The 24838-nt window shown below is 36.5% G+C and overlaps 1 long non-coding RNA gene across 1 annotated transcript in view; it reads right to left on the reverse strand.

Annotated features, from left to right (window-relative positions):
- LOC132659262 (uncharacterized) overlaps window positions 1–24665 on the reverse strand; it is a 96235-nt gene extending 71570 nt beyond the window's left edge. The window contains exon 1 of the long non-coding RNA XR_009599482.1: window positions 24590–24665. This is a non-coding gene — a long non-coding RNA (uncharacterized LOC132659262). The remainder of the gene's footprint in view (window positions 1–24589) is intronic.
- Window positions 24666–24838: the final 173 nt, after the last annotated feature.

Here is a 24838-nt window from a genome sequence, read left to right on the forward strand (position 1 = left end):
ATGTGAAAATGAAAGTGAAGTCGTTCAGTCGTGTTCCATTCTTTGCAACCCCAGGGACTGTAGCCTACCAGGCTCTTCCATCCTTGGGATTTTCCAGGCAAGAATACTGGAGTGGGTTGCTATTTCCTTCTCCAGGAGATCTACCCAACGCAAGGATTGAACCCGGGTCTCCCACATTGTAAGCAGACACTTTACCATCTGAGCCAGCAGGGAAGTCATAATTATATGTAATATATAATTATTTGTATAGTTCTGTATTATATATTTAACATATTTATGCATAATATACATATATCACATCCAATATATATTATATGTCTACTATCTAATATAATTGTAGTAATATTATCTACTATATGATAAAGACAATTTTAAATTCATCATATGTAAATATGTAATTAAATATTTTAATAAATAAATAATTTAAAATTCCTGATATATTTGATGATAGTGTTTTTTCATTCAATGTACCTCCGAACTTTACTATGAGTAACAGGCTATTTATAACTGATTTTGAAAAACTTGTGATGTTATAGGAAGATTTTGCTCTACACCACAAGAGAAAATGTTGAAAATAATATAGATGTCTGTGTAATCGAGATTAATTATATCTATCTAAAAGGATTGTTTGATGATAAATTAGTTAATGTGAGTAAAATACTCATAAAATTGCCTGAATGTCATGATGACTATAATGATTATTATAACAGAACATAAACAAAAAAATATATTTATCTGACCCAAAACATTCAATGCCAATTCCATATGATATAATATATAATTCAAAAAAATTTACCCAATTGTGAGAGAATGTCCTTTGGGCCTATTTTCTTTCAAGAAGGAAGAATCTGAAGACTTTTGAATGCCCCAGCAGTCTTTGATTAAGTGTTAGCCTTAGGCACAAAAAGGTGTTTCAAACTCACCTTTTACCTTCCACATACCATATCTGAGATCAATGATTGCTCCATGAATCTCTGGCTTTTTCACTAGAAAAAGTACTTAGAGATCAAACTGCTGTTGTTCAGTTGCTGAGTTGTGTCTGACTCTTTGCAATCCCCATGGACTACAGCATGCCAGGCTTCCTGTCTTTCACTATCTCTCGGAGTTTACTCAAATCTATGTCCACTGAGTTGATGAAACCAAACAGGGGCACTAAATTGACCCACTGCTGCTGGAACATCATCACTTTAGGGTCCTTTCTATGGACTAACCTATAGAAATATTTTTAAAGTCCTGACTGAGTTCCATTTCCAGGCATCCTGAAGTAGATGGTTTTGAATTTAATCTTTACCTTAAACAACTGTAAAACTGAACAAGATATATGATATAACTGCTTTTAGGATTTGGACAACAAACTGCATCCATTTGTGATTCCACTAGACAAGGAAAAAACTTGAAGTGAACTTTCTGCCCAAGGGCACTTTCCTAATGTAGAAAGCAGAATTATTCTGGCCAGAGGAAGCAAAGCTTAGTGCCTGCCAAAGAAAATGAATAAATTTGCCTGTAATATAATGAAATACTACTAAATAAAAATGAATAAACTTTGATAAGACAAACATAAGAGAACTTATATTCATGATCCCATTCATGTGAAGATCTAGAATAGGCGACGCTAATCTATGGTTAAATAAATAAAAAACAAGCTATCATATGTTAAATTTCCATATATACTAGGGTTCATTTCTAAATTACCCATCCTATTCTACTGGTTCCTGTGCTGATAAGAGACTATACTTGCAATCACCTTATAGAAGGAGCTATCATCTCCCACCACATCACTGCTCTTACTTATCAATATTTTCCTAGCTTTTCTTGATGTTTATACCCATATAAACTTTAGAATTGACTTGTCCAGTTCAATAAAAAGTTATTGGCATTTTATTGATATCTTCTATTTCTATATTAACTTGGAAGGGAAGGATTGAAACTGTTCAAGAAAAAAGATGTCTCTTTATATCTGTTCAAATCCATTTATGTGCTTCTTGGAAGTATTTTAACATGTTCCTCATACAGATTTTGTTTATGTTAATTTTTGCTATTGTAAATTGCTTTACCTATTATATATTATTTGTATACAAAAAGACTATAGACTTTGAAAATTAATTGTAACACTGTATCATATTGATTTCTTTTTTAAATTATTAATTCTCTTAGAATCTTGACATATACAGATGTATCACCCCAAATAAAAAGTTTATCTTTTCTTCCAGTTCTCATATTTTTAACAATTCCATCTTGTCTGATTTCTCTGTTTGACACCACTAATACAGTGATTCTCAACTGAATGTAATTTTGTATCCCAAGGAATATTTGGAAATACCTGGAGACATTTTTGGTTGTTACAACTGTGGGTAGACGTTGGTACCACTGGCATCTCTGGGTAGTAGCTAGGGATGCCATTAAAATACTAAATGCAGAGGAAAACTCTCACAAGGGGATACCTAGCCCAAAATGTTATTATTGTAAAGTTAAGAAACTCTGCTGTAACACAGTATTAAACTGTAGTGAAAACATCCTTATATTTTTCCTGACTCCTTGGGACTGTCTCTTGTGCTTCTCTGTTAAATAGAAATTCTGATTTCATTGTTGTTTCTGCTGTTTTTGAAAGTTTTCCTTTTCTCCAGATTTCTGGTATAACATAAGTGCCATTGGGATTATCTGAAATGGAAAGTTTAGTAGAATTTCCCAGTGAAAGTTTCTGGGGTTCATGTGAACTAAATGTTATTTTCTCTTGGAAATGCTATCTCTGGGAAATAGAGTTGTAGGGAAACAATTTACAGTTTTAACATAAAAAAAAAAAAACAATTTTAGTTTAAAAAAGCATGACCTGGAGTATTTCTGGGCCCATTAATCCAAGAATAGGTATATGTATGTGTTCACACATGTATCTATACAATATACACATGTGAATTAACTCTCTTTACAAAATTAGTATGACCAATGTATGAATTGGGAAATGGACATGTGTCTTCTACGATTCAAAGAGTGCTAGCTAGGAGTTTCCTTGTTTAAGATAATGGTGAACAAACCTATTCATTTATGCCTCAAATGTAATCTAGGAAACTCAAGTGTCTCTAGCATCTTCTCATAAGTGGATTACTCCTTTACAATCATCAAACATGGCCAGATTCTTTATCCAGCCTGACTAGAGGAAGTCTAATCTTTTCTCTGAGCGTTTCTGAGAATCCTCTAGATGTCTACCTATATCAAACTGTCATCTAAAGATGACACATATTTTTAAAGGTGAAAAATGTTAAGCTCTGATTCTACTCCAGCTGTTATTAATGCAACTCAACCATTGTAGTGCTTCCCTGGTGGCTCAGAGATAGAGATTCCACCTGCAATGCAGGAGATGCAGGAGACCTGAGTGTAATCCCTGGGTGGGGAAGATCCCCTGGAGGAGGACACGGCAACCCACTCCAGTATGCTTGCCTGGAGAATTCCATGACCAGAGGTGCCTGGCAGGTTACAGTCCATAGGATGACAAAGAGTCGGACATGACTGAAGCGACTGAGCATGCAACCCTAGTAAGTCATTGCTCTTAAAACCTCTAAAACCTTGAGTTGGGACTTCCATTGCACTCCAGTGATTAGGACTCTGCACTCCCTGTGTAGGGGATGCTGATTCAATCGCTGGTCAGGGAGTTAAGATTCCCATATACCACATGGCATAGCCAAAAAAAATAAAATAAAATGTAGAAAAGAAAGCATGTTGAATTAATTTCATCTGAATTTTATATATTGCAGTGAATACATAGGATGAAGACAATGAGATATTGAAAATGTCTGCTAAGTTACAAAAGATTTGATTGTGCTTAAAAGAGTATATTTTAAAACATTTTTATATTTTAGCTATTTTAATTGCTAGACATGTCAAGTTACATGTGAAAATTTCGCACAGAATGAATAAGTATCCCATTTTTAAACCAGATTGTATAGTTAAGGGTTTTGATCAGTTTTCAAACGCATGGTGTGTATTTTACAATTAATATTTTCAATGATTTTTTGGTAGTCATATACTGCAAAAGTTAGTGAAAATATTGATGTGCAGCAATAATATAAATGCATAACAGATTCTATTTTATTTTTGAACTTCTTTCTTTGGCAGCTATTTGCTGTATCTTCATAACGATGCAATAGCATGAGCCCAGAAAAATCTCCATCTACATTTCATGTATTATTCATATTAATTTAAAAAGCAACTAGCTTTCAAAGGGTTAGCTCCAGAGAACAAAATTTTATGGTCACCTTTAAATTATATTAACATAGCCAGGAGCTAAGGACTTTAGTTGTATTAAGCACAACCTAAAGCAAATTCACATCTATGTTTGATAAATGTCTCGTTTTCTCAGTAAAAGCCTTTTCTAAATCTCTTATGATATTCTAGAATCCAGACGGGTTACTATGACTGTCTGACTTCAAAATGGATAAAGGGTTGCCAAAGTCCATTTATAATTTTCCTCTAACACCGAAAAAAAAGGGGGATAAAATCCTAACCCAATAATGGTTTTAAGTGACTAAAATATATCACAAAAACTAAATTGCAACTATTTAACTTACTTTAAGAGAGACTTTGAAAACTATCCCATAGAAAATCATGTTTTAAGGAATCTGCCTCATCTTAAATGGCATGTAAACATTGAATTGGTAATATTTCATTTGGTGTATCCTGCTTTCCTAAAGCAAATAGAAGTTTAGCCAGCTGTGGATTTAAATGTATGCTGTACACATACATTACAGTCACCTAATGAATATTTTTTTATTAATGGATGAAGACATTTTGAGGTGTGATGTTTGGTTGATGAGTTTAAAAACTGGAACTAATATATCATTTGGGACTCTTGATTGAAGATGACAGAAAACTCTGGCAAAAGAGAAGGCTTAAAGCAAAAAACAGAGCTAGCTTTAAGGGGCTTGATTTGGTTTCAATTTTTTTTTTCAAACCTATTTGATACTGTTTCTCCTTCTGTGTGTTCTGGACTTTATTTTTGTTTTTCTTTTCATTTGTTGTTTTGGCGGGGCTGGCCCCATTGTGGAGAAGGCTTTGCCTTGTGCTTCCAAGATGTCAGAAGGGACATCCCTTCACTTTTCTTGCATTATATTCATCAGAATTAAGTCAATGGGGACAACTCAGCACAAGGGAGGGTATTACACAGAAGTATATAACAGTAGAAGGAAGATTTTGGAGCCCTTTTAAGAAGCTAGGCAGCCACGAAAACACAATTACTCAAAACAAACAGAGCAGACGGCGAGTTCTCTGAACTGGCAGATGTATCTAAAGAAGATGGGAATGTGCGTGTTGCACAATAAAGTTTTCTCCTTTGTATTTATGTGCTGAAAAGAAAAAAAAAGGGGGGGAAGAAATTTTTTAAAAAGGAAAACATCTTCAGTTCCTTGAAAGGTAAGTGTAGTCACTCAGTCGTGTCCGACTCTTTGCGACCCCTTAAACTGTAGCTCTCCAGGCTCTTCTGTCCATGGAATTCTCCAGGCAAGAATACCGGAGTAGGTAGTCATTCCCTTCTCTGGGGGATCTTCTCAACCCAGGGATCAAACCCAGGTCTCCCACATGTCAGGAAGATTTTTTACTGTCTGAGCCACAAAGGAAGGAGGACCTTAAATTTCTTAATTGTATACTATTCTGGCAACCCAGTAATCACTCTTGTATGGAATACTGATTTTTTTAAAAATTTCATATACTTGTACTTTCCAAATGCTGCATAATGTGTGTGTGTTATGCTTACTCATATTATCAGGAAAAAAATACAGAAAATCTTGAAAACAATATGTGGAGTTAAAAAATTTTACTTTGTGTTTCAGACTCTGAGAGGTGCTAATTTATCTTTAGTAGCTCTGCTGTTTTATTTTACACACTTCACCTTTCATTGCTGTCAGATGGTTTACAAGCACAGTACCAGCTGTGGGTGAGAGGGCTTATTATTCCATATCCTCATCGACATTGGGACTAATCAATATTTTAATGAAATACTTTTTACAAAATATTAAGGAATTAAAAACCATACTACATTGATGTTGAGAAGAAACATTGCTTTTCAGCAGTAGCAGATGAAATATCTTTGTCAGAGGTGGATCTAGGGAGAAAGGTTTAATAGATAACACGGGAAGTGCCCTGGCATAGAATGAATGGGAAACTGATTTCACCTTTACCTCTAAAGGAGGTTTTAGGGTTCTTCATTGGTTGATTTTTTTTCCTTAATAGCATTTCCTGTGACTACAGCACTCAACAGCACACCAGCAAAATAACGCAGATATGGAGGTCTCAGTCTGGATGCATAGCATCACTGAGCATCCCATATTACACTTTTGGAACATATATCTGGACAAAAGTTAGGTACAAGAAGCTGCTGGATCAGTTTAGACAGTTGTGACCAACTCATTGTGAGAATGGAAAAAGATCCTGCCCAGATGACTACATTTCTTCTCTTAGTTATGATGGTTAAGAAATAAGCCTTCAGTGAGGAAAATTAATAGTCATCAATTGATTAATAATTATCACATAATTAGCCTTCTTTCTGTGTATATGTGAGCAATGTGCTATTTTTTCCATATTCTCTTACATGCAATGCCTACAATAACCTTTTTCATCCCTGAGTGAGGAAACTGAGACCCAGAATGTTTAAAGTTCCTTAAGGTCACATAGGTAGTAAATTGGAAATTGGAGTAAGAGATTTCCCTCCTTCTTTCTCCCTCTCCCTCATCACTGGGGGCAGTAAAGCAAAATATTAAGAGCATGAACTCTGAACTTACAATACAGGTCTCTCAATTTTTGTTCCAATATTTGTTATTTCTATGAATCTGGGCAACTTAACTCTCTATGGTTTGGCATGTTTGCCTATGAAATGTATCTATTAACAGGACATTTTGTATTGATTATACTAAAGGCAAAACAAGGCAGTACTGATGAATACAGAACACTGTCTAGTATTTACTAAATAAGTAATAAAACACAAGTTTAGTTTAAGATATATTGAGGGCATTTATTTTTCTTATTTAAAAATCACAATAACACTTCAAGCCAGGTGCAATTATTATTAGCATTTTAAAGATGAGAAAAGAGAGAGTTAGAGAGATCATGCACCTAGCCCAAGACTGGACCACTGGTAAGTGGTTAGCCAGTATTTAAACCCACACAGTCTAAGTCAGAAGCCTCTGTGCTAATCCACTGAATTCTATGGGCCAGTGCTCAAAAGCCCTATTTTCTTCTGCCTATTTCATTGCTTTGCATTGATACACTGCTTTCACTTGTCCAAGTATTCCATTATTTGTCTTGATTTTTAAGATGTTTTATTATTATATTCCCCCACATCTTGTAGATAAATTGAGACTCAGTAAAACACCTTCCTAGCTAAACTAGTTCAAAAGTGGCAGAATCTGTCTTCTGACACCCTGCAAAATGACATCCCGAGCCTCACAGCCTCAGGTTCAAATGTCAGCTGAGGCTTCACCTGCTTCCTCACAGGAAAAACTTGCAAGGGAATCAGCTTCAGTGGGAAATAGATTGGAAAAGATAGAGACAGACTGGCATGTATTAATAAAACAAGGCAGACATGTGGCTAAACACAGAATCTGTCATTTGTCCTGTTTTTCAAATGCCCCCTGGAATTTACTGCATTATAGTTTAATTGATTTTTACACTGATTGAGTCTTATGACTGACCAATTGCAAAACATGAAGGATGAATGTTGGAGAGACTAAGAGAAAATGGTCAGAGATAATTTTTAAAAGATTCTCCATTACTCAGAAGGTGGAATAAAGATCATTATTTGACCTGACTACTTTATTAGAATAACCAGTGGAAATGGTTCCCATTTAGGAAACTATTAGTACAGGTGGATGTTACCCAGGCCCTCCTTTATAGCTCATATAATTTAAGGACAAGATTTTTGTCCATTTATCTCTGTATGCTGATACTTTGAATGGTTCTTGTCATTTAGCAGACACCCAAACAATTATTAAATAAATTATTTAATTAATCTGAAAACTACACCAGCCTTCACTGATGGTCCTGTGGTTAGTAAAGATTTCCAAATACCAGTGCATTCCTGTTGTTGAATTGAGAGACTGACTATCTTTGCTCTAATGATTGGATTATATGGGGTTTCCCAGGTGATACTAGTGGTAAAGAATTTGCCTGCCAATGCAGAAGAAATAAGAGATGCGGGTTTAATCCCTGGGTCTGGAAGATTCCCCTGGGATAGGAAATGGCAACCTACTCCATTATTCTCGCCTGGATAATCCCATGGACAGAGGAGCCTGATGGGCTACAGTCCACAGAGTTTCAGACTTGGACATGGATTATATATTCTCTGCTAAAACAAATGGATTACATATTTTCTGATAAATCTAAATTATGTAAAACAACTCCTTAAGTGTCTGTTCTCATTACTTTATAATTATGAAATTTTGGTTGTCATTTAAATTCTCGGTGCCTTGGTTTCCCACTTTATAAGATGCTAAATATTTTTATTTAGATTAACTATGAGTAAACATATTATAAAAGGAAGATAACGATAGCACCACTTCATAGAAGATTCTATGATTCTAAATATTAAATGAGCTCATACTAGTAGAAACATTTAGATCATTGAATGGCAGATTGTAAGCACTCAATCAATGTTAATTAAAATACGATCATGAGTACACATGGAAAATAAATGAATTTATTGATTAGGTTAAACTTTTAACACGCAAAGATTAAAAAGCAAAGATTCATTGATCTGAAAATACTGAAATATACAGATAGGGGTTTGACACCAAGGGGATTATTTTGTCTTGTCCTTTGTCCCATATGTCCTAGAGTATTTTGTCCTCAAGAAGATAAATGCTTTTGCTGTATCTTTTGCACCATTTAGCATGGCACCTTGTAAGTATATATTCAGTACATATTTTCTGTTTGGTCCCTTAACCAGAACATGAATCTAAAGTTAAGTAATCAGAGAGAAAACATTTTGAATATCGTAATTGGTGACTAGCACCATATTAGGCATATGGTATGTTTTCCGTGTATTCTGACTTGGTTACCTTCTTAAACAGCTACCCCTATTTGGACTTAATAAAATTAGCTTATACTAGAAAATGAAAGGGATCTAAAAACATCTTTGAGTAATTTAATGTGGTTCTGATGATGCTCTACTAAATGTCAATGGCCATACTGATGGAAGTATGAGGGGGGAAAGGTGAGCAGCCATCCGTTGGTTACTGCTAACTAGAAGCTGCACCATCCATGTCACTTTGGTAGTCAAAGGGAAAAGAAAAAGCATCAGAGCTGAGGATGGCCATGAGCACCAGGCAAGCTCTGAAAGATGAAATATACAATGGTAATTGTGTCTTCTTTCAGGTTAGAGTCAGTAATATAAGATTCCCATTACTCTATGTCATAATGTTGATGTGAGTCGATACTAATGAACGAAAAGCCCTTGAATATCCAGACTTTGCAACCTAAAAACGATCAGTAACACAGTTTGTATAGTTCACTTGGAAGGAAAGGTGGTGAGGAGTACATATGCTATGCTCTAAGTCTCTCTGGCAAAAACAAAAACAAAAAAGTTGTTTTTCTAAAGATGTAAATACCTACCTATGTTTAATTTCAGGCTCCCCATGTGGTGCTAGTGGTAAAGAACCCATTCTGAAAATGAAGGAGACTGAAGAGATGTGGGTTCTATCCTTGGATGGGGAAGATCCCCTGGAGGAGGGCATGGCAACCCACTCCAGTATTCTTGCCTGAGAATCCCATGGACAGATGAGCCTGGCAAGCTACAGGACATTAGGTCACAAAAGAATGGGACACTACTGAGGCAACTTAGCATGCACACATGTTAAATTACAGCAAGTGCAGAACATAACCACATGTAAGACCCTACATACTTCATGGTTGTATTAATGTAATATATCCCAAACTATCTATTGTGAAAAATCTTTTTTTTTCTGTGTATATGTATATATGTGTGTATGTTTCATCCTTAATCCAACATGGATTGATCATGTTGATCAACTGCCCATGACTTGTTCATAGTTTGAATGGATGTAACTCACTATGTGATACTCAAACTAATTGACACCCAGATCAATGCAACAAGTATGAATATCATACATTTGAATATCCAGGCAACACCAAATTGTTAGAGAAGATTCTAAATTCTTTATCTCAGTTTCTGTCATCATCTCGTCATAGAGCAGCAAGTAACACAGACTTGGTGTATAAGCATAAGTTGGGGAGCATGCTTTCAGTTATGCTGTAGTCAAGACTCTCCAGTCTATAACTGGGACAGGAGAATTGTATGATGGAAGATGAAACAGAGAAAGTTAGAAATGCTGGCAGTTAAATTACCATGAATGAAACAATGAAAACACACTAAGATAAAAAATCTTGTGGAAAAAAGATAAAAAGCTTAACTTCGGTTTTGGGGTAATAGGGAACCTCAAGTTTATAAAAGCAACAACAAAAAGCTAATGTTCAAGATTTAAGCTGAGGAAATTGTGCCGTAAGTAAGCACACTGATAGACACGTCATCTATTCATCTATGTACAAACATATTTTGGGGGTCCATTCTGTGGACAGCATTGTTTAGTTGCTAGGAGAGCTATAAAAAAAGCATAATACTTACTGATGGTCCTCAGGAAACTTAAAATAGAGATGAATGATAGAAGATACACAAATGAATATTTAAATAATAATGTGAGCTAAACATTAAAATTAAATTAATAAAAATATAAGAAATTTAACTGACATTCAATATGTTATTCAATATTACTCCTTGGGACAATTAGCTATTTCAGGCTGAGATTGAGAGTGGAAAAATAATTAAAGGAGCGGAAATGTGTGTAAAACAATCAGCAGTGATAATTACAATAGTCATTTATTGAAAGGCAATTATATGCTAATAATACTTATTTAGAGGTATCATTCAAAATACTTTAGAAAAAGGATATTATTTAATATTATAATAGAAAGATATTGTTTTTTAGCTTTACTTGATGCTTAAAAATATTAAGTAACTTGTTCAGGGCTACACAGCTAATAAATACATTGGCAGAAATTGAACCCAGGTCTGTTTGACTCCAACTGAAATACCTTTTCTAAATAATGACTGGTATATAATGTGCCATTTGGAAAGGTTAGCTCTAAGCTATTATCATTAGCTATTCTACCCTTATACACCTTATAAAATGTGAGACACTATACAAATGTTAGCTATTATCATCATTATGTCTTGAAAAAAATTTTCATAAGAATCAAAATATGTATTCTTATGAAGATAGGGCTTCCCAGATGTTGCTAGTGGTAAAGAATCTGCCTGCCTACATAGGAGACATAAAAGACTTGGGTTCAATCCCTGGGTTGAGAAGATCCCCTGGAGGAGGGCATGGCAACTCACTCCAGTACTCTTGCCTGGAGAATCCCATAGACAGAGGAGCCTGGTGGGCTACAGGCCATAGGGTCACAGAAGAGCTGGACATGACTGAAGCAACTTAGCATGCCCATGAATGCATGAGTAGCCGTATATGTAAAATGAAAACCTAACAATGCCAATGACAAAATTATGCTGTAAATCTTAACTCAAAAGTGGAAAGTCAAATAATCTAATCACAATTTCCCTCTCTTTTGACATTTTATCAGTAAGAATCCATCTTAAACATTATTCAAATATTTATCTCTCACATAAAAGAAATCTGGGAGTAGACAGCTCAGAATGGTATTGTGGCTTCATATCTATTGTAGATTTACCAATCCCCAAGGTCCTCATGGTCCAAGATAACTGCCAGAATTCCAGCCATCTTGTATTAATTTCCAGAAGCATAAGGACTTCAGTTAGCTCCTTTATAAATGCTTTCCAAAGCCCTATCTTTCAGTTATACTCAGTTTCATTTCATTTGATAAGCTGGAAACACAGACTCACATAGCTAAAAGGATATGGGAAATATGTTTTAGGTGAGAATATTTTTGTCCTGAATATTAATAAAATCAGGATAAGTAAGGGGAGGAGAAATTGATACTGGTGAGCAATTAGCATTTCCTAATTCTCTATTTCATGGAGAGAGGAACAGTGTTAAATATCCAGGCTCAGGTGGGCACAAGTCCATTTATAATCTACATATCTGTCAGGTTTAGACAGAAACGTTGTTCACATTTAAATTTTAAGTGTGATACAAAGTGAAGAAGTCAAATTAACAAAAGATGGTATTCATATGAATGTGATTTGCTCTTCTAATTATGTTTATACAAAAATAAAAACATTAGCACAGACTTAACTGTTCCCTGAGTGATTGAAAGCTTCTTGTGCTGTCCTTCATCCCATGAGAAAAATTAATAAGATAATGTGGTGTACTGAATTCATGCCTTTTTAACAGGGATATTTTGAGTATTAAGAAGGCAACATTTTAGTTATAAGAAGAGAGGAATTTATAAGCAATTTATGAAGATCAGAAAAGATGTGGCAAATTTACTAAAGGCATAGAGGAAGTGGTCATTTTCTATGTCAGGGAAGAGGCTTTAAAACAGTACCTATGAATTGTTAAAAAGTGCTTTGCATTAAAAATGATGTGAGAGGGACTATCTATGGCAAAAACTGTCTCTGAACTGTCCCAGACAAATACTAGAGAAGAAACAGCCATTGTGTGCAAATACAAACACACTGGAAGATCAAAAGTTTTACAGGGAACACTTTCCACAAACAACAGGTAATTTACATTGTTGTATATCAAAGGGAAGAATAAAATTGTTGAAATGCTGAGAACAAAAGATCTAGAAAGAACTTGTACTTTGACTTCTTTATTATTCATCAGTTTCCCTGATGTGGCTTAGACAGTGGCTCAGACAGTAGAGTCTGGCTGCAATGCAGGAGATCTGGGTTTGATCCCTGGGTCAGGAAGATTCCCTGGAGAAGGGAATGTATGTACTCCAGTATTTTTGCCTGGAGAGTTCCACGGACAGAGGAGACTGGTGGGCTATAGCCATTATTACTCTTATTAAACATTTAGGAAAAGAATATTGTATTTCCTATTACCATAAAATCTAAGAAATATATTTTCATTTTTTGAAGATAGAAAAGGACTAAATAAATGAAAACTTTAAAAATTATTGAGGTGTAAAATTAGCAGATTCATCATAGACAGTGTTACGTGAGAGAGGCAATAAGGAGGTAATTTAAAAGTAGTAAAAGCATATACTTATTTATTTCCAAGAAAATTAATGGGTCAATCACAAACATTTTAAATTTTGTCTCTTTAATGGTTAAAGAACTATTTATAGAGGACTATCTTCTACTTACAGATAAACTAGACATAAAAGATAAAATTGCAACATCATTCAATGTATTTAAATGTGCACTGCAAAATTATTTAAAATTTCCTCCTAACAAATAAAACAAAAAAGCAAAAGAAGCTGAGACTTTATACATGGCATTCTCCTTGAGTAAATTATTTTAAATGACTTCTAAATTTGTTAGAGGAGGTAATTCAGAAGATGTGCCCACTGGTTGACCTTTGATCTAGACCAGAGCAATCTGAGTTCCTCACCCCTCTCCTTGTTCTTAGAATGTAAGTTCTGCACCCCTTCCCCATGACAAGAGCTGAGAGCTGTTCCAAAGACATAGCCTAGAGAGCACAATGTGTCACTGGACAATATAAGTGGCTGAACACAAGTAAGGCCTCTACATCAACTTTCAAGAATCTGGCATGTGGATGCAGAGACTTACTTGTCTTGAAACTACCCAAGATAAACCTCCATGTAAGTTTCCTCACTTACTAAACTTGTCACCTACCAATGTGAAAGCCCCTGGTGGCTCGGTGGTAAAGAATCCACCTGCCAATGCAGGAGATGCAGGAGACATAAGTTTGATCCCTGGATTGGGACACTCCCCTGTAGAAGGGACTGGCTACCCACTCCAGTATTCTTGCCTGGAGAATGCCTTGAAAAGAGGAACCTGGCAGACGACAGTTCATGGGGTCACAAAAAGTTGCACATGACTGAGCACACACACACACAACACAACACCAACCATTTTTCTTTAGTTTCTCCTTGCCCTGTGTATGCAGGGACCATTTTGCAAGCCAATGAAATTTAGTTGTTACAATTCCATATAGATAAGAACATATTAAAAATATTCACATGCCAAAATTTAACATAAATTAGAATTTTTAAAAGATGTGGTGTTAACATTAAGAAAAAAACTCATGGAATGGGGACAAAATGCAAAATCCAACGAAAATATCATAAGTCCAAGCCATTTTAAAAGATGCAGCGCATAATGCCTGCAATGACTTTAAAAAGATCGAAATACGTATTAAAGTTAAAAACAATTGTGAAAGCAGAGTATTTTATTAGCTAGCAAAAGTAGGACACTATATAATGGAATCTGAAAGGTATTTGGGAATTAATAAATGACATCATGAGCCAACATGTCCTATCCTAAACTCTAAACCTACAAAGCAGACAGCAACCACTAAGCTTCAATTTAAAAGTAAATTAGACAATAAGGTCAAACTTCAAATACCTATGAACTTGGTGATATCAGGTTTTTGATTCATAAGTAAAAATTACTCAGGTTAACGTGCTCAGGGTCACCCAGGAAATGATATCCAGCATGAGACCTGGGCCTAGACAGGATCTGCTTTTTTCCCCATGTTAAGGAGAGGAAGATATTCTGTTTGTTAGTTTATCTTATTTAGTAATTTTGAGATATAAACCTTTATAAGAGTAATCTCAAGATAATAGTTCAAATATATTCAGACAAAGTGTTGAACAACATTAACAGAGTGATGGGTTTGGAGAACAAGCAATGGACCGGGTAGCTGTCAGGAGAACATGGCTTCAGGACTAAGCATCTCTCAATTTGCCAGTTCTATAATTTCAACACAGTCACTGCTCTTCAGCCTCAGTTTTCTCATCTATAAACAGAAGCATTACCATTCACTGACAATCTCATAGGATCACTTTGTGACAAAAGACAAAATAAACATTAAAATAAATGTGAAAATATCTAATTCTAAAAATGATATGTTGGATTGTAGGCAATCAGAGAGAAGAGAATCTACCTGTGTCATCTTCCAATGCCCTGAAGTGCTTATCAGAATGCCTTATACATAGTTGAGATTTTAAAAGTAACTGCTAAATTCAGTTGTCCCAGACACCCTCTTAAAGTTATCTGTCTTTGTCTTGCAAGAGCAGGAGCTTACCGATGCACATTTCTCTATGGCCTAGAGGAGCAATAATGAACAAAGAAATCTGAGTCACAGGTCACTGTACAGCTTCAAGAAGACCTCTGTTGATGCCTCTGCAGGTCAGCTGGCTAAAGCACATAGTCAGTCAGAACACAGAGATCCTGTTTGGGCCCCTGTCTTACTCTGGGTAAAGCAGGTATGGCTGAGAGGAAAACTTCCTGAAAAGCTTAAGTCATGCATAAGTGAATGGTGGCGCCAGTGATAAAGAACCAACCTGCCAATACAGGAGACAGGAGATGCAGGTTGGATCCCTGGGTTGAGAAGGGAATGGCAACGCACTCCAGTATACTTGTCTGGAGAATCCCATAGACAGAGGAGCCTACTGAGCTACAGTCCATGGGGTCGCAGAGTCAGAAACCACTGAAGGAACTTAGCACACGTGCATTCATAAAGGGTGTCTTCTATGAAAAATTCCTACAGTGGTAGAATGTGGATCTCATGTTATTTTAGGCATGCAAATATGGGTGACTAAGGAATTGTTAGGGGAAAAAAGCATCCTGTGCCACTAGATGGTTCTAATACTGTAATTTCTAGGATACAAGGGATCCAAAAGTGTGTAGTAAAAGAGCTCCAATACTCAGGCCCTCCAAAGCTTTTAAAAATCTAATGAAAACTGGACATTTACTGTTCAATACTCTTATTGCATGTTCAGTAGCATGTGGCCCTGAAATGTATGTACAGAGAATTAAATAGCTTAATGTGTGTGTGCTAAGTCACTTCAGTCATGTCCAACTCTTGGCAACCCTATGGATCATAGCCTGCCAGGTTCCTATGTCCATGAGCTTCTCCAGGTGAGAATATTGGAGTAGGTTGCTGTGCCCTCCTCCTATGGATCTTCCTGACCCAGGGATCAAACCTACAATTCTTATGTCTCCTGCATTGGCAGGCAGGTTCTTTAACACTAGCACTACCTGGGAAGCCCAAAACAGTTTAATATATGAGATCAAAATGGGAAAAGCTGATAGGGGAAAGATTAGGAACCACTGGACCAGACACTCTTCAGTTCAGTTCGGTCAGTTCAGTCGCTCAGTCGTGTCCGACTCTTTGCGACCCCATGAATCGCAGCACGCCAGGCCTCCCTGTCCATCACCAACTCCCGGAGTTCACTCAGACTCACATCCATCGAGTCCATGATGCCATCCAGCCATCTCATCCTCGGTCATCCCCTTCTCCTCCTGCCCCCAATCCCTCCCAGCATCAGAGTCTTTTTCAATGAGTCCACTCTTCGCATGAGGTGGCCAAAATATTGCAGTTTCAGCTTTAGTTCATTCCTTCCAATGAAATCCCAGGGCTGATCTCCTTCAGAATGGACTGGTTGGATCTCCTTGCAGTCCAAGGGACTCTCAAGAGTCTTTTCCAGCATCACAGTTCAAAAGCATCAGTTTTTCAGTGCTCAGCCCCTTTTTATGGTCCAACTCTCACATCCTTACTGGAAAACCATAGCTTTGACTATATGAACCTTTGCTGGCAAAGTGAAATCTCTGCTTTTTAACACGCTGTCTAGGATAGCAAATTGAGGGCTTTCCTGATGGCTCAGTGGTAATAAATCTCCTTGCTAATGCGGGAGACATGAGTTTGATCTCTGGGTCAGGAAGATCCCCTGGAGAAGGAAATGGCAACCCACTCCTTGCTTGGGAAATCCCACGCACAGAGGAGCCAGCTCTGTCCATGAGGTCACAAAAGTGTCGACATAACTTAGCAACTAAACAACAACAACAAAGTTAAAACTTGCAAATTATGAGTCAGATATGCACAAAGTATGCCTTCACTTTTAACAACTGAATAAAATTTTGCTCTAAAATTTCATCCATCTAAAATGGTTAACTTCTCTTTCATTCCTGTCTACCCAGTCCCACCTAGCTATACTTTAGCCATACTCAGGTAGTGTTTTTCAGAGTGTTGTGTGGCCGTTGAGTCACTTGGAGAACAGTGTCTCAGAGTTTCTTCTCTTTCTTCCTAGCTTGGCCCATCATTCTGGCAAAGATCTGAGTTGAGGATCTGCAAAGAATGGGTTTGCCCACATTTCATAGAAGGGGCATATATCAGGTTCTCACTGAAATGTCTCTTCCTGACTGATCTGAGCCTGTTTACTGAATCCTCTGCTCTGGCACCTACTGAATCAAAAACTAATCCTGCGTGCACTCTGGGTTATTGTACTAACTAATGGGATATAGTGAAGGACAGGGAAGCCTGATGTGCTGCATTCCATGGGGTCACAGAGTCAGACAAGACTTAGTGACTGAACAACACACTATTGATGATGGAGGAGACTGCCAAAGTCTACAGTTTTGGCAGGTCTCTAGACTCTGCAGGCTTTTTTTAAAATTTGCATCTTTGTGGAAATAGTGTATCACCAATAACTGTTAATGTCTTAGAATATTGTTAATTGAAATTCTGAAGAAATAACCAAGGACTCACATACACTTGTAAGAAAGTATTCACAGGGATCATTTGCACATTTTTCCAAGTTTTCCTCAATAATACTGCTTTTGCAAAACTATAGTATGGTAACCAGTATGTTGATATGATACAATCCACCAACCTTATTCAGGTTCCTAGTTTTACTTGTATTAATATGTATATACATATGATGTTCTATATAGTTTTATCATCTGTGTAGGTTCATGTATCAACCCCCACAGCTAGGATGCTTAACAGTTCCAAAATCATAATAATCCTTTATTTTGTTCTTTTATATACCACACTTATATCCCTCTCAACCCCATGTCTCTACCTCTATCCCTGTGCAAACCTATAATCTGTCCTCCCTTTCTAAAAGTTATTATTCCAGAAATGCTATAAAGATAAAAACATAACTTATGTAGCATCTGGGGGCTTTTTGTTTGTTTTTGTTCCTTTGATTTTTTGGTTCAGCATCATCTGGAGAGCAATTCAAATTGTCCCATGTACCAACATTCATTCTTTTTCATTACTGACTAGTATGCCATCATAGGGACTTCCCTGATGGCTCAGCAGTAAAGAATCTGCTTGCCAATGCAGGAGACATGGATTTGATTCCTGGGTCAGGAAGATTCCCTGGAGAAGGAAATGGCTACCCACTCCAGTAGTCTTGTCTGGACAATTCCATGGACAGAGGAGCCTGACGGGCTACAGTCCAAGGGGTCACAAAAAGTTGGACATGACTTAACTAAAACAACAACAGCATGCCATTATAGGTATACATAATCATTTGTTTAACCAGTCACACCAGCACATATGGGCTAATTGCAGTTTTTAATTATTATTATTAACAATTATGCAAAGTATTTGTGTAAACATAAGTGTTCATTTTTTCTGGGATTAATGACAAGGAGTAAAATTTCTGGCTGTTAATATATTTTCATGTTTAGTATATTTTAAGAAAATGTCTTAAGTATTTTCAAAAGTGACCATACTATTTTGTATTCCCAGCAGCAGTGTGTAATTCAGTTTCCCCATATCCTCACCAGCATTTGGAGTTGTAGCTGTTTTATATTTTAGCCATTTGGAAGATATGTAGAATGGCTCAATGTGGTTTTAACTTACATTTCCCTAATGTTTAATGATAATGAACATCATTCCATGTGCTTATTTTCCATCTGTGTATCATCTTCAGCGAAATATGTTATGTATTTTTCCACTTATAGTTGGATTGCTTGATTTTTACTGAGTTTTGAAACTTTTTGCATTCTAAAATTTTAAAAGTTTTTTTTATATTCTATATACTAGCCATTTGTCAGAGATGAGGCTCTCCCACTCTATAGCTGTCATTCATTCTCTTCACATGGGCTTTCACTTAGCAGGGTTTTAAATTTTGTTAGGATTGAATTTACTAACTTTCCATGTATGACTCATGGTTTTGGTGTTATGTCCAAAGTTTTTCTAAATCTTTATAGGCTTACATTTTTAAAAAATTTTTATTTCTTTTTGGATATGCTGGATCTTCATTTCTGTGCAGGCTTTTTTTTTTTCTCTAGCTGCGGCAAGTGGGGACTCCTTTCTAGTTGCAGTGCATGGGCTTCTCATTGCTGTGGCTTATTTTGTTGCAGAGCGCACACTCTAGGGCACGTGGGCTTCAGTAGTTTCAGTTCATGGGCTCAGTAATTGCAGTTCCTGGGCTCTAGAGCACAGGCTCAATAGTTGTGGTACACAGGTTCAGTTGCTCTGTGGAATGCGGGATCTGCCCGGATCAGGCATCAAACTTGTATCTCCTGCATTGGCAAGCAGTTTACCACTGAGCTACCATGGAAGCCCCTACATTCTACATTTTAAATCTATATTTCAAAAAAAATAAATAATTGAATCTATATTTCATTGTGAGATAATTTTCATATATAGTATAAGGTTTTGACTTTTGTTGGACCATAGATGTTCAATTGCTCAAATGCTATTGGTTGAAAAGTTGATCCTTTTGGCACTTTATTACTTTTTCAATTTATCAACATCAGTTAGGCATAGCTGAGTGGTCAATTTCTAGGTTCTGCCTTCTGTTCCATTGATCTGTGTCTCTATCCTGACATGCTATATGTTTTGATTATTACAGTTATACATGAAGGCTTAATTAGCAATGCATTAGCAATTGTCCTTATTTTATCCTTTGCTGGGATGCTTGCTCTATCTATCCTATACATACCTGTGCCTATGAGCATTTTAGAATAAACTTGTCTACGTCTTTAGAAAAATAACTTGCAGGTATCTTGATAGGCTTCCCTGGTGGCTAACATGGTAAAGAATCTGCCTGCAATGCAGAAGACCTGGGTTCAATCAGTGGGTTGGGAAGATCTCCTGGAGGCGGGCATGGAAACTCATGCCAGTATTCTTGCCTGGAGAATCGCCATGGACAGAGGAGCCTGGTGGGCTACAGTCCATCGGGTCACAAAGAGTTGGACACGACTGACCGTCTAAGCACATAAATGACTTTGGTGAAAATGGACATCTTTACTATGTTCAGTGGCTCAATCAATTAAATAAGAACATCTCCATTTATGCAGGTATTATGTGATTTTTTTTTAAATCAGTACCTTGTAATTTTTAAAAACCAGATTCTGTACATGTTATGTGTATAATTAAGCACACCATTCTGTGGAGAAACTACAGATTTGTATGAGTTTTTAAGTTTGGTCTCTTCATGCTTATTGTTAGGATACAGAAATGTATATGTATTAATTGTGTAATATGTACGTGACCTTGCAGTTCATGGGAGGAGCTTTTGGTAGAGTCTTCCTTGTTCCCCTTCCTTTTCTAATAGGAATATATACACTTCTTCATGAATGGCTGACCACAGGAAGGCTCCAAATGAGGCTTGATTCTTTATTTTTACCTTGTTAAAACTCAGATATGAGATTGCTTCTGAAATTTTTCTCTCAGAAAACCTCATTTTGCAAACAGAAAACTTCAGACTAAAAATATGATTAAATTTAAGATGACTATTTTGAAAGATATAGCCAAATAGTGAATTTCTTATTCTGATCTGTAGCCATCCTTTTCCAGGAATCATAAAAATTTCTATTTTAATGGATACAGAGCAGACGACAACTAGGAATAATTAGTGGATTACTGAAAATGAAAATACTTTCATATAATAAATTCCTATTATCTCTGTGACAAACTAATGGGTCTGGCAGGAACATTTTCCATTCAACCTTATTAACTGAAATGTGAAAGACAAACAAGAATGGAGACTACATTTAAACTTTGTTTGGTTTTGTGACACAAGGTAGACTTATCAGAAACTCCAGAAGTAAATCATATTGATTTCTCTTACAACCATGCAAGATTGTGAGCACAGACTGGCCAGCGTAGCGTGTAAGTACTGGCTGATGGTGTACGGCTCCCAAGATAAATTTGCAATGGAAGAAGCATGCTTTCTAGAGGAAAGATTGGCAAATTTTCTATAAGGGCTCTGATTTTAAATATTTTAGAGTTAGGGCTCTACTGTTTCTGTGAAAACTATTTAGCTCAGCCACTGCAACACAATAGAAACCATATAGAAATGGATGGGCATGGCTATGTTTCTATATAACTTCATTTATAGGTACTGAAATTTGAATTTTATATAATTTCCACAGGCCAAGAAATATTATTCTTCTTTTGACTTTTCAATCATTTAAAAATTTCAAAATCACCCTTAACTCCTTGCATGTACAAAACCAGGTGGTGAGTTCGGTTTGACCTATGAACCATAGCTTGCCAAACCCTGGTCTAACATCCTACAACAATGAGTCTCCCTGAAAACCATTAAAGCTGTTTCACACACACACACACACACACACACACACACACACACACACACACACACACACAAAGCAATATCTGTGAGAGTACTCACAGAAGATATTTTTTCATCTCATTAAAATTCAAAGACATGCATACATGAAAAAACAAAGCATATCTCTTTTTGTTTTGCTAGTTAAAACATTTTGTTAATTGGCTGGATAAGAATATTTTTATACCAAGGGACACTGCAATTCAATCATAATGGTTTTATAATTTTTATACTATCTTATTCTTTCCTTTTAAGTTCGTAAAATAATGTTACATAATTTTTTGATAAGTGACAGGCAGCAAAATTAGATTTTGACCTAATAAATAATGGCTATTTCAGCTATCTCAATAAAACACAGCTGTCCAGTAATCTGCTTACTTGAGCAGCACATCTTTCTCTTTAGTGAAACCCAGCAGAATCTGTTAAGCTAATTATTCCATAATGTACTTCTGAAATTTATAGTGTTTAGCTTAACTAGTAAACCTGTATGTGACTACTACGCATTGACACTGTGCTAGGATTTTGAATTCCAAGAGGAAGAAGAAGAGGTTTCTGCTTTTGCCAAAATATGTCAATTTATTTATTTGTTATATAGATTTATGAGTACAGACACTCAGAAATACACAGATTCACAGTCAAATGCAGTTATATAGAAAACAGAGGTAAGACAAATAAAGTAGAAGAGGGATCATGAAAGTAATGCCCATGCGGAACTATGAAGAAGGAATAAATGTTCTTCTGAATGAACTAGAGGAAGATCCTTTCAGAGGTAGAAAACTGATGGAGTAAGTCCTAGAACTGGTCAACTGATGTCCTCAGGGAATATAGATGAGATTAGGGCTAGACATAAGTGTGCTGGTGCAGGCTTAACATGTCATAGTTTTAACATGTTAAACATGCGCTAGTTTTAATGTGTCCTATTAATTGTGATTTGCAAAATTCAAGTCCATTCAAAATTTTAGTAAACAAGGCTTAAAAAGAGTTTCAGAAATATTCAGGATAGATTTCTTCTTTCTCTTCAGACTACACATAGTAGCATTGGTAGCTTTGAGTAATAAGAAGAGTCAAGTAGACTGACTCTATCAGTGAAAGTCACCCTGCATTATAGTACCTCAAGAAACCTAAGCACTGGTAAAAGGACTCAGCTAGGACATAAAATTAAGAGCAATAATATACACAGGCTCTTGGTTTTTCTGGGTTTCTGGATTTGATTTGGAAGTATTGTTATTGTTGTTCAGTTCCTATGTTGTGCCAGACTCTTTGTGACCCCATGGACTGCAGCATGCCAGGCTTCCCTGTCCTTCACTATCTCCTAGAGCTTGCTCAAACTCATGTCCATTGAGCTAGTGATGCCATCCAATCATCTCATCCTCTGTTGCCCCATTCTCTTTCTGCCTTCAATCTTTCTCAGCATCATCCAGACTTATTTTCCAATGAGTCGGCTCTTTGCATCAGGTGGCCAAAGTATTGGAGCTTCAGCTTCAGCATCAGTCCTTCCAATGAATATTCAGGGCCTTTAGCATTTACTGGGTTTTCTCCTTGCTGTCCAAGCGGCTCTCAAGAGTCTTCTCTAGGACCGCAGTTCAAAGGCATCAATTCTTTGGCACTCAACCTTTTTTATGGTTCAGCTCTCACACTTGTACATGCCTACTGTAAAAACCAGTAGTGTTGGTCGTAATAACTTAGCTTAAGCTCAGAAAGAATGTGAGACTGAGGCACTGCATGCAAATATCCACTTAGACTCCAAAAATGTCAACGAACATATAAAATATGGCCTTTGTTAATAAACTATCAGTACCAAACAACTGCTGCTTCAATTGGGAACAAAAGAAAATTTTTGTAGGAAAACAATTTTTCTGGAAAGCAAATATATTCAAGTACTATAGCGTGATAGAAAGAACATGGTTTTGCATGCATGCATGTCAGGGAACATTTAACAGGAAGATTCCTGCATGCTGTTTTCCATTTCTCAAGGATTCTCTGTTCCTTATCTGTACCTATTCTGAGAACGAGTAGAGGTGCACACAGTTCTCAGGACTGAGGTCATAAGATGAGACATGCAGTGACTCTTTTCAGTGTCAGTGACCTTGTATGTTTTAGGCTATGCATATTGTGGCTATTGATAAAATGTCATCCTGTGTAATAGCTGAGTAATCATCTTACTAAAGATATATAAGCCTGCATTTCTGCTAATAAAGCACCCTTGCTCCATCAGAGCTTGGGTCCCCATGTCTTTCTTTCTCTCTTTCTTTCTTTCTTTCTCTCTCTTTCACTTTTTTATTGTCGACTCTGGCCCGCCAGGTTGCAGTCCATTAAAGGACCCCAACAAGTGGCACCCGAACAGGGACCTGGTACACGTGACATTTCGGGCCTAGTGACTCAAAGCCTACTGAGGTCAGTAAGTACTAAGACACGGGTCAAATGGCTAGAAAGCCCCATCATTTCTCTACTTTACTTCACCATTTGTTTAAAGCTCAGTGACTTTTGATTTCACAAAACAAATAGAGACTTGCCTTCAAACAGTGGTTGAGTGTAATCCTTGGTTCCCTGATAAAGGTAATTTTGATTTATAAATTTGGCATTGCGTCAAAAAAAAATGTTAAATGATCTGCCAGATAGAAAGAAATTCCAGTTGATTTCTGGCCCCTATGAACTCTCATTAAAGCTGTAATTCTGCCATTTCAAGGTAATTCTAGCCCTTGCAATATTCGACAACAGACAGAATGCTTGTTACATGAATATAAATTAAATGATAAAACTTTACAAAAGGCCCAATTAAAACATTAAAAAAAAGAAAAACACAAAATATTTCAGAACTTTCCTACTAATCCTACCCTGGCTGCTCCAAATGCTCCTCCTCTGCCAATGGGCACAAATCCAAAAGTCTCTCCTTTGCTAGACTTGCTCACTCTCCTTGAAATTATCCTATCTTTGTTATAAAAAAGAAATCTAACAAATGACATCTCTTAACAGACCTTAAAAAAGTTAATGAAAAGAGATCCTAATTTAAATAGCCCTCATTCACTTTCTCAAGAGACACAAGAAAAAGTCTGTTTAGTACAAAATAAATTACAAAAACAGTTTTTTACTCACATCAGACAAAATTTACCTCTAAAATTATTTGCACTCTCCTCTCTTTGTTCTCCCACAAGACTTCCTGACCCAACAGCTCCAACCTTGATATAACAAAAACATGCCTAGGCAAAAGCCTATAATTAACTCTTATCACATTATTGAAATAGACAACTCACTTTGCCTGAGATGTCAGCCTTAGACAGATTAGCATAACTTCAAGCCAAAATAAAAGCAGGGGTTGGCGGCGGGTAGGGGGGGGTGGGGAACAAACAGACCTTTTTAA

This window comes from Ovis aries, chromosome 2 (genome assembly GCF_016772045.2).
Source record: "Ovis aries strain OAR_USU_Benz2616 breed Rambouillet chromosome 2, ARS-UI_Ramb_v3.0, whole genome shotgun sequence".
Lineage (NCBI taxonomy): Eukaryota > Metazoa > Chordata > Mammalia > Artiodactyla > Bovidae > Ovis > Ovis aries.